General features: G+C 38.4%; 1 protein-coding gene across 3 annotated transcripts in view; it reads right to left on the bottom strand.

Annotated features, from left to right (window-relative positions):
* ZPLD1 (zona pellucida like domain containing 1) overlaps nucleotides 1-15,749 on the bottom strand; it is a 148,717-nt gene that overhangs the window by 80,314 nt on the left and 52,654 nt on the right. The gene's annotated exons all lie outside the window — the stretch shown is intronic.

Below are 15,749 nucleotides of genomic sequence, written 5' to 3'. Positions count from 1 at the left end.
TGCAGCTTTGGATAATGGTGTATAGACTAATCTAATGGGGAGGATACCCACCAAATATCACTGATAGAAAAACTGCATGTCGGAGTAAGGTAGCAACATCTAATGCCTGCAGAAGCATGAACTCTAGGTAAGCAAGAGCTGAGAATGAACTATTGTGTAGTCGTGTCTCCAGCACACGCCATTGAATGGGCACGTGGATGAGCCCCTCCCCATCTCAGCAGTTAGTGAAGAAGGGTGCATGTTAATCTGCTAACATTGTTTCTAAAGATCATTTAAATCCTTTTTGGCCTAATTTTTCTTAAAATCATCTCATTTACCAAACAGATATCTCTTCTGAGAAGAAAAGGTGCTGGTCCCTCAATATCAGTATTTTGAATCATTTATCAATTAAAAATAAATTAATGGTGAGCCCCGATCAGTGTGATTTAGTTGATTGGGTGTCATTCCTCCAAATGAATGGTCACCGGTTTGATTCTCTGTCAGGGCATGTGCCTTGGTTGTGGATTTAGTCCCTGGTCAGGGAGCTTATGAGAGGCAACTGATCGAGGTTTCTTTCTCACATTGGTGTTTTTCTCTCTCTCTCTCTTTGTCTTTCCCCTCCCCTCTCTCTAAAAATAAAGAAAGAAAAATTTTTAAAATTAATTAATTAATTAATCATAATATTCTTGTAAATTGATAGATGGGAATCAATCCTCTAGGGGCTAATATCTACAGGGAAAGATAAAAATTAAGTTTCTGAACTTAAAAAATGAAGAAATAAGATTTGGAACCATAGCAATACCATAAATAGCACTACATTATACATTATCCATATAATTATACATCACATACCTTATATATTATACAATGTACAAAGCAATATTTAAAGAGCGATGCTCTTGCTACTTCCTAATCCTTGCAAAGAAACTTATTTTTGAAGTCCTGAGACAGGGGCTAGATACATAATTTTCAGGGCTTAGTGTCAAGTGAAAATATGGACCCCTTGTTCAAAAGGTAAGGAAAGTGCCTTTCCGTTTATTTGAAGAGATATACAGATTAAGAGATGCATTCAGAATGCCTTCTATTTTGGGATCATCATAATACCAAATGCTCTTCTTATGAGTCCACTCCAGTTTACAATACTTATTATGCAGAAAATAATAGTCTATAATCATTATTGTCTGGCAAAGAAATATTAGAGCAGCTGTTACTAGCTTGAAAGACACTGCTGTCTTCCTAAAACACCTGAAAACATTTTGTTGTTTCAAAGAATAGAAAAATATATACTGCTAAGCTAGTTGGCCCTTGGGTAAAGAGGTCTTCTGTTATATAAAATGTAACCACATATTTCAGAAGACCACTTGGCTGATAGAGTTCCTCCCATTGGCACACACCACTGTACTGGGTGGTGTCTGTTCTCAGAGAAGTAAACACCAACTTTCTTCTAGCAAAGCATTTAGAGTTGAACTGGAAAAACAGACCATATAGGAAATAGCTGAAGGGTTGGTATATCCCACTTCACCTTGGTTCTGGTCTCTACTTAGAGCCCTGTCACTACTTAGATCTCGACCAGCCGAGTTTTGTTGATGCTGGCAGGGAGAAAGTCTCCATCACATGCTGTACTGAATCCTGACAGAAACACCCAGAGCAGAAAAGCCAAAGCAGATTTACCATCAGCTCCTTACCTGAAACTTCCGCTAACACACAGTCCCTAGAGCTGTTCTCTGGGACAGTTCCTACACCCACTAGAATTTAGAATTTTTTAATTAATGCCTTAGTAAGGGCAGAGTATCCAGGCAGTCTGTGTCTCATAGGCTAAAAATGAAAAAGATATGGGAAAATAAATCAGTTAGATTTGTTAGTGGTAAATGCCTCATTTTCCTGTTGTGTTTGCCCTTCTGACCTAACAGAACAGTAATGTGTATCCTCTCAGTGCCTTCTGAACAAGGTTATTTACACTGTGCCTCCTATGAGTGTCTGCCTTGTGCAATAAATCCTCAGCTCTAAAACGTGTGTGAGGGTGTAGACATCATTACTGTAGCAATTAACCTTGTAAATGAGGAGCACCCTTATTGAACTCTGGATTCTGATTACTCAAGAGTGACACAGGGATACAGGCAGCTTTCTGCAGAATTATAATGATCAGCCTTGCAAACAGCCATTACTGTGAATAAGTAACAGTATCTTGACAAGTGAAGAATCCTGACTTCATTAAAAAAATATCCCTGTGCTGGTTTGTAATCTTCAATGCCAACATAAAAAAAGAAATATTGTGAATATCTCTGGTATGTAGAATTAAGGGCTTATTCATCAGTAGTGATCTCTCTTTTGAATTAGTTGGGCTGAGCAAAGCCAAAAGGAGGATACATAGGCAGAGTGGAGCCTTTTCAAGCTACACTGTCCACTCCTCACAGCCTCCAATATGCCCCAGAGAGTCTGTGTCCTGCCCTCCACTCACCCACAGTGATACAGCTTCAACAGTCACAGCTAAGACATACCAGGATAAACTAGAATCTCATCAATGGCCTGATTCATTGAGATGTTTTAGAAATCAAAGGGTAAGATCAAGCTACTAAGTAATAGCTCAAAAACAAGTTACTAGGGACCAGAGAAAAAGCAACTATGCTCTCACTCAGGTACCCATATATGCCTGAGATAGATAGCCTTACTTAAATTCCAACCATTTTCTTTCTTTTGTTTTTGAGTTTACTATCAATGTTTATTTTATTTCATCTGAGTGAGCCTTCTCTGCTTACTTTATTTTTTTATTGTTGTTCAAATACAGTTGAACAACACCATGCCTCCTGCCCCACCCATCCCCACCTCCCATGCTGGAGCCCACCCCCTTTGGCTTTGTCCATGTGTCCTTCAAACATGTTTCTTGGCGCCCCCCATGATCCCCTATTATCCGTCTCCCTCCTCCTCTTTGGTTACTGTCAGTTTGTTCTTTATTTCAATGTCTCTGTTTGTATTTTGCTTGCTCATTTATTTTGTTGATCATTCTCTAACCAAAGAAAGACCCTGAGAACTGATGTGAAACTTGAGGACTCTTCCTCTGTGTCTGCCTTCTCTAGTTCATGAGAGTTATCTCATCTTCTTTGTGCCTTGAAGAAACACAGAAGATATTTCAGAGTCAACAATTTAGAAGAACATTAAAAAGTTTGGGAGAAAAAGCTCATCCATCTAATGTCCTTTAAACCTTTATATAAAACCCAACTGCCAAGCCTGAGCATCAAGAAATAGATGGACTGAGAATTTCCCTCTCTCCCACATGAATACTACAAAATTTATAGCATTGCAATAACAAATGTAAATCCCACTGCCGATCATGTTATATAGATGAAGTTACAGGAATATACTAATATGTGAAAATTGTACAGCTAAGATTTGTGCATTTCAGTGTCTTTAATTTTATCTCAAAAAAGATATATAAGTATTACTAATAATCAGTAGGGGTGCAGAGTGGGTGGAAACAAAGATAAGACAAGAACAGCTGAATATTAATAATATTTAGCTAGGTGATAGCACATAGGAGTTCATTATACTATTCTATTTACCTTGTATATGTTTGAGGTTTCCCATAATAAAAGTTTAAAAATGCTAATTGTTTCTGTTTTATCACCAACCCACAACCACACTTTTATCAATATGAAAATCATGATTAAAATTTACCCATATGTTTAACATGTAATAATGCAGGTTGATGATGCCATCATCACTCAACCCACCCTGAGGGAAATAGCTTGATATTTTTAAATTTCTGGCTCTCTGCTTGAATAAATATGAGACACTAAAGAAGCTTGCTCCTGGCTGGTGTAGCTCAGTGGATTGACCACAGGCCTACGAACCAGACAATCGCAGTTTGATTCCCGTTCAGGGCACATTCCTGGGTTGCAGGCCAGTTTCCTGCAGGCCAGTTCCCAGGAGGGGACGCACAAAAGCAACCATACATTGATGTTTCTCTCCCTCTCTCCTTCCCTTTCCCTCTATAGATAAATAAATAAAATCTTTTAAAAAATAAATATAATAAATAAAGAAGCTTGCTCATAATTGTCAAATATTATTCTATTGCCCCAGTTAAGTCAAAATCACCGAGTGAACCATCTTGCACAGTTAGGGTTTTCCTGGTCTGCAGTGTTTTATGTATTTCTTTACACCTTAAATACATTGGGACATCTAGATTTATTAAAGTTCTTTCACTATTGACTTAGCCTTTATTTATTTACTATTTCCAACATTCTCAGATTAGAAATTCTCAGTTTTCTTACCATTATACAATATCCCATTTAAAGTACCAATGTGTAGATACTAAAGTCTTTCTAAAAATGTTTATTTGATGTTCAAGTATTGGAATCATCCAACAAAGATAAAATGGCTTTATAAGTGGCATGTTTTCATATTAAATGAGAAAGAGTTAGTGTTCAATGACTGTGTATTGAACACATGTACATGTAGAAGAGACATTTAAATAAACAAAAGTATTTTATAATGAACTCCAGAGACAGAAATAAAGGAAAACAATAAAATACTTAAGCAATAAAAAAGAGCATTTGAAAAGATTTTAAAATTAAACTCATTAGAAAGCATTTATGGAGATATTGTGGGCCAAGAAATGTCACAATATATTGAGGCTTTAAAAAAATTGCATATCATGTTTTTTGCTTCTAATATGGTCTATTGGTTTAAGAGCTGCTAAGAGAAGTAGTCAAATCTCTAGGAAAAAATTGCTTTTCCCTAGAACACATTTTATTATGGGAATAACCTTAGTCTAAGTTTGATTTTTGTTAAAATTGGTTTCAAAAGATCTAAACTTTGGAACCTAAAATAAGGCAAAAAGTTTTGTGATGCCTACATTGCCTGGATAACTGCCCTTCTCCATCCTTCACTCTTTACCTCCCCTTTACTACAGCTTCTTGTGCCACATATTTGAGCAGCCACAGCGTGAGAGTTCAGGGACCCCTAACCACTCATCAACAAGCGTCGGTATCACATCTGCACCGAGCAGTCTACACAGTGTTTCCTGTTCATGATAAAGAGCAGCAATCCCATAACTATCAGTGTCAAAGGCCAACCTTAATAAATTAAACTTTAGGCAAAACCAGCTAGTTTGGGGGTTCTGTTATGACTTCTAATGCCTAAGAAGTGCTCAGTCTCTCATCTCAAAGAGCACTAGGCACAGTCAATGCTCTCTTTTTTAGGAACAGGTGAAAGAAGTACCCAGCCTGTTAAAGCACGTTGTGAATACACCCTGTCAATCAAATGACTCTGTCCATAACATGCAAAACATTTAGAAAAGTTCTTAACGAAACCTCCTTGCATTGTACGCACTTCATAAACAACTGTTAAGACATTAGCTTCACAGCAGCAAAGACAGAAAATTGTGCAAGCCTGTCAAATGTTGCTGTATTACTGATCCAGGACATACAAACATCAATTATGACAGCATCTAGAAATTTGATTTCAGCAGTATATATATATTCTCATTACGGAGGAAGCATACTGTAGTTGACATGGCATACGTACTGACCACATAACCCCAATTTTCTCACTGGTGACTTTGTGATGCCCTCTTTGCTCTGGGGCTATAGTTTGTTTTCTTCTTGGAGTCAGTTTAACAATGAGTTGTAATGGAAGTTTTGCCCTAAGAATGTTTACTCATATGTTTGGTTGGTTAGAAAATAGCTAATGAAGTCAAGGTCACAGGCTCATATTGGTAAGAAACCCATGTGAAAGAAAACATTCCACACCTGAGATCATCTTCTGGAATGTCACAAGCCAAAGGGATACTGGTTTGAAGGGCGGTCAGAGGTAGAGACCCTATTGGCTGCAATGGACAGCAGTGACAGGTTTGTTGTTACCTTTTGTATTAGAATGCGTGAGTTGCTGAACTAGGTTTGGAAATAAGAAGAGGGGTGCAGCAACATCTCTACCCTGAGCACCACACAACCCAAGTGAGGGAAGGAAGACTATGAAAGAGGTAAATAATAAATGATGAACTATAACATATTTTTAGGGCCAATACTGTAGCCAGCAAGCATGAAAGGAGTGAAGAAAAAAGAAACATTGAAATATTTTGGTGTAGACAGAAGCAAATTCTGGAAGAGGCAACTTTGGTGAGCCCTTCTGAGCATGGAGAAGGCAGAGGGTGGGTGCTCAGTAAAGTCTCACACCCACAGAGAACCCTGTGACCCTCCACCCAGGCAAAAACATGGTAGGGCTTTTCCGTGTGCATAGCAGGGAGTCAAGTCTTGTTTTCATTCCAGCACCAAGAAGCCTGTGGCTCATCCTTTAGTTCTCAAGGAAATACTAGAGGCTGCAGTTAGAAAAAAAAATTCCTATTTAAAAACCTGCTGAGAAAAATGCAAATCAAGGAAAATTATTAAAGCCCTCCATTCCTGAAGGCTTTTTAAGCTCTATCTTGGATCAAGTTAGAACTTCATAAAGCTATAATCATGACAACTTAGCTCAGTCTCTAACATGTCCTTCAATGAATTATGCTTTAAAATGAAGCTTTCTGAATAGGAGAGTGGTTACCAATGGCTGAAGAGCAGTGGAAATGTGGAGATGTTAGTCAAAGGTAGAAACTTTCCCTCATAAGATAAGTTCTGGAGATCTAGCATGCAGCATGGTGACTCTAGTTAGCACAATACATATTGTATGCTTGAAGCTTACCAAGGGAATATATCTTAAGCATTCACACCAAAAAATAATAATAATGTGAGGTTACATGAGGTGATTGGGTGATGGTTGGTTAATTAAGTGGGATGGATAAGGAAGGGGGGGAGATGAAGACCAAGATGAGAAGCTGAAACAGATCACATACAGTCCTGAAGGTGATGGTGGAAAGGGGCATTGTATCCTCATTATAATGGGAAGCAGTAAAAGACAATTTTAAGGAGAGGCCATGGTTTGCTTTTTAAAATAGTCACTCTACCTTCTGTACGCAACTTGAATTGTGCAGGAACTTGAATTGAACAGTGGGGTGGGGATGCAAGGTGGATGGCCATTGCAGAAGTTCGTGCAAAAGACTTGGAGTGGTGGGAGTGCAAGTTGGTGAAGTAATTGGCTTGAGGAAATATTCTAGAGAGAAAATGCTTATTATCCCCCTTCATATAAAACTTTTAAAAGGATTTTTACCATGACGGTATTCTTATACATATGAATTTTATTGTCTCAACTTTGAAAGCAGGTAGGACATAAACACAAAGTTTTAAGTGAGAGAACGTGTGTCTGGGTATCTGTGTGCCTGTCTATGTAGAAAGGTAGGAGCTCAGTAGCAGCAGCATGAATATGCATGTGGAAGGAGCAAAAGCCAAGAATCCAACAGACCTGCCTTCTAACTTGTGCATGTAAAGATTTCATTTTCTTTGTATTTAACAGGGTGTGAGCATTAATAGCTACCCTCTTGGTGGTATAAAAATAGAGCTAATGTTAAAAGTGTACATTAGAATGTCTAGCATTGATGATGGGCAACAATTGCTTGGGAGTAAAATTGGGAGGACCTTGGATATCATACCATGGGGACAGATTTGGGGATTTATGAGAAGTGAGGTAAGGTGCCAAGCAGTGTTTTAGGAAAGCAGCAGTACCTAGATAGGTCTAGAAGGTAATATATAGAGGAAAGGTCAGTTATGAGATTTTTGCGGTCTTCACAACATCTATATTAGAAAGGGGAAGAAGAATCTCATTTTCACCACTGACTGACAAACAAGAGAATGACTTATCACAGGTCAAACTGCAAATCAGGGGCATAAATGAGACTGGGCTGGAAAATCATGTTTCCTTCTTTAAGTACACTAATTCTCTAGTCCCCTGATGCCCACGTCATTCAAATACAGACCATTAGTTTACCATATATTTAGAACAAGTAAAGGTTTTTACAGATACCTAAGAGGAAATATTGTGATCAATAAATGTGAGAATTTAAAATCACAGTGATTAGCGAAGAGAACAGGCTACCCTATGAAAGCAAAACACAGTTACTTAAGATGCTTTAGGAAAATATTACCATAATTTCATGGGGCTTTAGTACACATTCAAATAAGGGAAATGTGAGTGAGGCCGTATCCAGAACAGGTAAGGGGTAGTAACTCACATGAACTTCCTGCATTCACACTGGACCAGACCTAGAGATGCACCTTTCAGGGCAGAATAGAAGGAAGTCTAAACATCCCTGAGCTTTAAAATTTGAGACTATAATCCTTAAAATACCCTATCAAAATATCCTCCTCACTTCCAAGTTATAACCGGCAGTGGGATTAGGCTATTATTGAGTATCAGAGCAAGACTGATGGACACACAGATCAGAAAGTCTCCTTCAAACAATGGTCACTCACAAAGAAAGGGCCTTACTTAGGCTCTCCCATTGATTCCCACTGACAAGACTCTCCCCTTGACCAAACTTCAGTTAGGCTCCTCTCAGTCTTTTTCTCAATGAGGTCTTGACCTTGCCTTCCATGTCCATCTCTGCTAAACCCAGTTTTATCAAAAATTCTGCTGCATCACCTCTGTACCCTCAGTATCCAATCACCACTTGTATCTGACCAAGCTCTTCAACTCCCCCTTTGATTTTAGATCATCTTGCCATCAGCAAAAATCTTATTAAGTTGGTTTAGCAAGAATTCCTCTACCCTTGACATCTCCTCTTAGTAAATTTCTTTCCACTGACTCCCTCACTTTGCCCCTTGGCTGTAAATCCCTACTTCTACTTCTACTTTGTATATATTCAGGTCCCATTAAAGTCTCCTTTCCCTCATTGTCATAATAGGAAGTAAACTTTGTCTTTACCACCTTTAACTAGTGTCTAGCTCTGTTTTTCTCTGACTCTAGACAGGAGCTCTCCTGACATTTTGTGTAACTTCATCAATTCCCCCGACAAGAGTAAAACTATCACGGGGCATGCACAAGGTCAATGGGCAAAAATGTTTGTTGGCTGTAGCTTAATAGAAGGGCATGAAAAGTAAACTGAGAGTGGTAGAAGTGGTTAGAAAGAAAGTAAGAAATCTTTCATTCTTATTTTCTTTCTCTTCTCCTTCTCATTAAGTATAATTTCTTATGTGTCTGTCCTTGTTGCTAAACATTATACCTATATTATTTTACTTAAGCCTCATAACAAAACTATGAGATATGAACAAAGCCATCTGTTTTAGAAATGAAGCTTAGTTCGTCAGTGGTGGGGCCATGACTCTAGTTACTTGAGACTAGAGCACACTCCTTTAGCCACTATGCTTAGAAAAGTTGCCAGATGGAGAAGTGGAGACCACGTGCCAACCACACAGAGGCTGAAAAGAGAACAGCATGCTCATGAATCACAGAGAAGTTTAGTATAGGTTGCGATGACAGGAAAGGAGGTAGGGTTATGAAACACCAATAGCCAAGATCTGGAAACAGCCAAAGTGCCCACCAGTAGATGAGTGGACAAAAAGAGTTGTGGTATCTTTATACAATGGAATACTATGTGGCCATGAAAAAGGAGGAAATCTTATCTTTCGTGACAGCAGGGATGGACCTAGAGATTATCATACTAAGCAAAATAGGACAGTCAGAGAAAGACAAGTAGCATATGATCTCACTTATATGTGGCATCTAATGAACAAAATAAACTGATGAACAAGATAGAGCCGGAGGCATGGATGCATGGAACAGACTGACAGCTGTCAGGGGGGAGAGGAAGAAGGGAGGACTGAATGAAAGAAGGTAAAAAGATTAACCAAAGAATGTATATGCATAGCACACAAACACAGACAACAGCGTGGTGAGGGCCAGAGGAAGGGGAGGTTGTGGTCTGGGTGGAGGTAGGCAAAGCAGGGAAGGAAGTGAAGGATGTTTGTAATAGTATCAACAATAAAAATGTTTTAATTATTTTTTAAGGCAGGCTTTAGAGAGATAGCCACCATTACTCCATCTGAATGTTACCTCCGCTAACACTGTGATCTTACAGAAGTTATGGATCGCTTCCCAGCCTCAATTTCCTTATCTACTCTGTCATAGAAACAATTATTCATATCATTACCATATTTCCTGAATCCCAAAGGGCAAGGTTTTGTATTTGGTGTCTCCAAAAATCTAGATTTCATATAATCAGTATTAAATAATCCTTTCATCTGAAAGGCAAAGGAGTAAGATCCAACCCAGCTCCTTTAGTCCTGAGAAGAGAAAACCAGTTTGCCAAAGGAGATGTTTTATTAACTCCTTTAAGTTCTTGGCATTGGAAGCACCACATGAAACTTAATTTTCACTGAAATATGGACCTCTAATTGTCATTTAAATGTCTTTGAAAAACGTTACACTATGAGGACTATGTGGTGGCTTGAGTATGCAGAGGACTGCCTGTCACATCCAGATGCAGTCAGAGACAGCAGACATCACCAGGGTTTCAACATAAATCACAAGGCTTTTGAAGGTAGTGAAGCACAGCATGGCCACTTCATGCATCATGAAGGACTATCACTGGCCACTAACATCTGCTGACAAGTGCATCTTCTAGGTGTCTAAGAGGAGCTATTAAATTTCCAACAACATGCATGTAATCCAATTAAAGAAGACAGTGGAACTATGAATTAACCAGAAGCCAATGCAAACAAACCACCACAAAATGACAATGTCTATCTTTGAGGAAATTGTGAGTGTGGGTCATGAAAAGCAGCACATCAAGATTAAACAGTTTTTAATAGCCCAAAGAGAATCAGAACGATCATTAGATCCTGGCTATAAGGAAACCTTGAGTTTTAAGTTTGCTTGTCATATTAAAAAAAGATAAAAATATGAAATTATATTGATTAAGATCAGCTATTGTTAACTCATAAAACAAAAATGTTCACATTTTGTAGTCACATACAAGTGTTTAACAAAACTAATTTTGTGTCTTACAATAGATGGCATCTTCAAGAAAAAGTAATATGATGTTATCATTATCAGTGTGTAGGGATGTATTAGCTTCCTTACTGTGGTTGTAACAAATTACCACTAAATTAGTGGCTTAAACCAACACAAATTAATTATCTTATAGTTCTGGAAGTCAGAACTATAAGATAATAGGTTTTATGGGGCTAAACTCAGTGTCAGCAGGGCTGCCACCCCTCTGGAGGCCTGAGGAGAGAATCCATTCCTTGCTCTTCCAGCTTCCAGAGGCTGTGTGCATCCTTTGGCCTGTGGGCCCTTCCCATTTCCAAAGCGTAGTAAGTCTGACCTCTGCTTCCATCATCGTGTCTCCTTCTCTGACTTTTCTACTTCCCTCTGTCCCTTATGATTACACTGGGCCCTTTTGGACATTCCAGCATAATCTCCCATCTCTAAACCCCGTGATTTAACCACAACTGCAAATACCACAACTGCAAATATGTTTTTTGCTATGTAAAGCAACAACAGTCACAGAACCTGGGGGTTAGGACCTAGACATCTCTGGGTGTCCAAGATTCTGCTTAGCATAGAAGATAAGCCGGAGGTGAATTGTTGAGACCTTTGCTTGCCATGCCAAAGATTAGGACTTTAGACCATACACAGTAGAGTATCAATGAAGGTTATCATCTACTTTATGAGTCTTCTTTGCCTTACCCCACTGAAGTCTTTGCCATCATCTACTGGGGGTGAGGGGTACAAACTTTTTGGCATTTCTGGTACCCACTGAAAGAAGAAGAGTTGTCTTGAGCCACACATTAAATACATTACAACATGTAATCACAAAAAAACCTCATCATGTTTCAAGCAAATGTATGATGTGTATTGGGCCATGGGCTGCAGGCTGGATGCTTCAACCTCTGATCTAAATTTAAATTGTTTCTAATCTCACAACTCGGGTATGTTTTCTACTGCTGCGTTCTTCATCTTCTTCTCTCCCTTTTTGTTGTCCTTATTATGAATAGTATTTTCCCCTGCAGGTGTGGCTTAGTTGATTGGAGCATCGTCCCATAAACTGAGAGGTTGTGGGTTCAATTCCCAGTCAGGGCATATACCTAGATTATAGGTTCGGTTCCCAAACAGGCAACCAGTCAATATTTCTCTCTTGCATTGTTTCTTTCCCTCTCTCTCTAAAAAAGCAACAAAAAATGTCCTCAGGCAAGGATTTTTTAAAAAGTGGTCTTTTGAGGTTCTGACCAGTAGCTCAGTTAATTGGAGCATCATTCTGATGTGTCAAGGTTGGGGGTTCAATTTCTGGTTGGGGCACATGCAGTATGTAACCAATGAGCGCGTGAATAGCTGGAACAATGAGTCAATGTCTCTCTCTCCCTCTCCCTGCCTCTCTTTTTTAAAAAAAATCAATAATAATAATAAAGAGCAGTCTTTTGAAAGTGAGACACTACCCACTTAAAAAGCTTTTCCCAAGTCAAAATCTACCACATATGGACACATCACTATCTCCTATTCCCTTTCAAATTGTACTTCGTAAAACTTAGAAATCTACAAACGTGATATGGAGCCAGTATCTTTAGGGAAAGCAGCTCCATGTTTAAATGAAAGGGTCAAACCACAACACCAGGCTCGGGCTCCGCACGTCGCCGACCACGTCCTGGGACTGGGCTCTGGCTCTGGTGACGTCACCAGCCCCACATTGAAACCGTGGCAGGAGCTCTGTGGAGGCTGAGGGCAACTCTTAATTCTGCTAACAACATCAGTGGTCAATGGACAACTTTCATCACTTTCTTCAAAAATAAAGGAAGGAAATGAAAAACAAAAATCTATGTCAATGAAACTTTTAAAGTTGCCAATTTAAACATAAAAGCCAGGAAATGCGAGTTAAGTATCTCAAGAGAACATTAGCTTGTTCATATTTCATGTGCTTCATTTTAAGGTATAACACTTAACAGCATAATTAGCAATCAAAAATATTTTATCTGTGCACTGTGGGTATTTGATGTTATTATGAGATCCTTAATTTCTGCATTTCCTGACTTTTGTGTTTAAATGTATAACCTTAATGTTGCATTATTGTTGTGTCTTACATTAGTTATTGATGGCTTGTAAATGAAATAGATGCCCTAGCAGGTTTCTACCTCCAACTTCCGTAGATAATTTCTGCAGACATACATTTTATGGACCAACATTATAGACGCTCTATAAAAACCATAATGGAAAACAACGCAATTCGTGCTGAAACGTGTGGGGGTTCTAAAAGGTTTTTCACTTTGTAACAATTATGTTGAATCTCTGAAAGGTTGTTATTTGTTATGCTTCTTTATGTAATCACATCGATTTTACCTTGCATTGAAAACATATTTGAAAAAGTTAAAACTACATAGCAATTTTCAACCTATCAAATACTTTTTTTAATTTATTTTTTATTGATTATGCCATTACAGTTGTTCTATTCCCCCCTTTATTCCCCTCCACCCTACCCCCCGTCCCCAACATTACCCCCCCTTTACTTTATGACCATGTGTCTCATGTTCTTTAGATTCTATATTTCCCATACTATTCTTGCCCCCCATCTATTTTCTATCTACTGTCTATGCTACTTATTTTCTGTACCTTCTCCCCCCTTCTCCTCCTCCCACTCCCCTGTTGCTAACCCTCCTTGAGATCTTCATTTCTATGTCTCCACTCCTGATCTAGCTGTCCTTTTAGTTTGCTTTTGTTTTAGGTATGGTTGTTAATAACTGTGAGTTTGCTTTCCTTCCACTGTTCATGTTTTTTTAACTTCTTTTTCTAGAAGCAGCAAGAGCTAAGGGGACAGTCACCTACAAAGGAGTCCCCATCAGACTGTCAGCGGATTTCTCAAAAGAGACCTTACAGGCAAGAAGGGGCTGGAAAGAGGTATTCAAAGTCATGAAATCCAAAGACCTACAACCAAGATTGCTCTATCCAGCAAGGCTTTCATTTAGAATGGAAGGACAGATAAAGTACTTCTCAGATAAGATCAAATTCAAGGAGTTCATCATCACCAAGCCCTTATTATATCGAAGACTTTTTAAATGTAGCCTTATAAGGCCTACATTATGTTGTTCTCTCAAAAATGCTCCAAGACCCCAGGTAAAGGTCAGTGAGCCAGTTCTTAAAGGCATGCTAATCATAAACCTCATTTCTTTGATGTTTATTCATGATTTTTCATAGACACAGTTCGGTGGCAGATGGCAAAGTGTAGTACTTTAAATATCAAAGATATTTCTAATTAAAAGCTTTACAAACTCAAAACTCAAGCTTTCAAATACTATAAGTAGTTTTATAAAAAGAAGACGAAAAATTCTATAGGACAGAGGCAATGTCTCAGTACCAATTTACCTGCTGGCAAGTCAGGTAAGGAACCCCAGCTCACAAACCCCAACTCAATATGGAAGAGTAATCAGGATTCAACCCCCCCTAACTTCTATTAATTTCTGTCTAAATCCAAATACTATTATATGAAAATATTTTTATTCCTCATAGAATACTCAGAAGTTGGTCTATCAGCAGTCGTTAGATCTGTAGATATATGACGTAAATATCTGTTCAATGCCAAGGCAACTCGGCAGAGGTTTCTTGGCAACAGAGGTTTCTTTCCAGTACTTTCATTCGAGAATCTAGAATACCACTGGACTTACAGACTTATGGTTTGAGATGAGAAATGACTTTGTGGCCACGCCCTCTGATTTCACTGGAACACCCAGCCGTGGAACGGCACAGCTGCACAGGGTCGTCCTGGGCCGGCAGTGGCTGCCCCGCATCTCAACCCATCCATTAGTCATCTAAGAAAGAAATGCTGGGATTTGGGGTGTTAAGTGTTCACACGTCCTCGTCCAATTTGGATCTTAGAATACTTTAGTTCTAATCTCTAATTGTAATAAACAATACAAATATATACAAATGTGTTTCCCCTCAAAGTCATTATTACTTCAGTGCCTGATAAGAAAATATAGATGCACCAAAAGTGTGTGTGGGGGGGTGTTTAAATAGAGAAAATAGAAGCTAGTATGTCTCTTCCCAGATCTCAAGCAAATGCTTTCCAAATTTTTCCTGCTCAATAATTTATGATTCTGAGGTATATAACACAGAGAATATATTCTCTCGAACTTTGGTTTATTGTGTCTTTTTATGTTTCAAATTAATTTTTATTTTTTATATATTTAATTTATTGGAGTAACATTGGTTAATAAAACTAAAATTTTACTACAGATTTTGGGGGTACAACTCTATAACACATCATCTGTACATCGTATTGTGTGTTCACAACCCCAAGTCAAGTGTCCTATTACCATTTATTACCCTTTTACCTCCCCCCACTCCACCTTCTTGGCCCTTTTTGAAATGTACACTCTCATAGCACCCAAACAAATTTTTCAAAAAGATATGCTTTTATCTTGGCACATGCTGATCAAATTTCCTCTCCTTGCTTCTAGTGTGGGACAGGTTTAAGCAGAGTTAAATAAATAAAATATACCTTATAGTCTATTCTTACAGAAGTCTTTGTTTTATAAAATTTTCTGCAAATCTAATAAATTTATTGGCAGGATTTAAGTGTGGAAAGTAGACTCCATTCACTTCTTTCAAACACACATACACACAAGCAGAAGGTCAGCTCTTCACCTTGTGCAAATGAGTTAAGAAAGTCATGATATCAGCGAACTGAAAGAGAAGGGTGTGTTAAATGGCTTATTTCTCCTTCTTGATGCTTTCCCAAGGAAACAAAAATGTACTTAGTCTGTAACTTAAAAAGGACATGAGGTTTCTTTCCAGTACTTTCATTCGAGAATCTAGAATACCACTGGACTTACAGACTTATGGTTTGAGATGCTTCTCAATTTTAGCAGCTTAAACCTGCCTTTACATTGCTTCACATTGCAACATTCCAATAAGCTCTT

Source organism: Artibeus jamaicensis, unplaced genomic scaffold (genome assembly GCF_021234435.1).
Source record: "Artibeus jamaicensis isolate MK-2021 breed Jamaican fruit bat unplaced genomic scaffold, CSHL_Jam_final contig_3126, whole genome shotgun sequence".
Taxonomy (NCBI): Eukaryota; Metazoa; Chordata; class Mammalia; order Chiroptera; family Phyllostomidae; genus Artibeus; species Artibeus jamaicensis.
The sequence above is the reverse complement of the archived record's forward strand: the minus strand, read 5'-3'. Positions and strand labels throughout refer to the sequence as shown.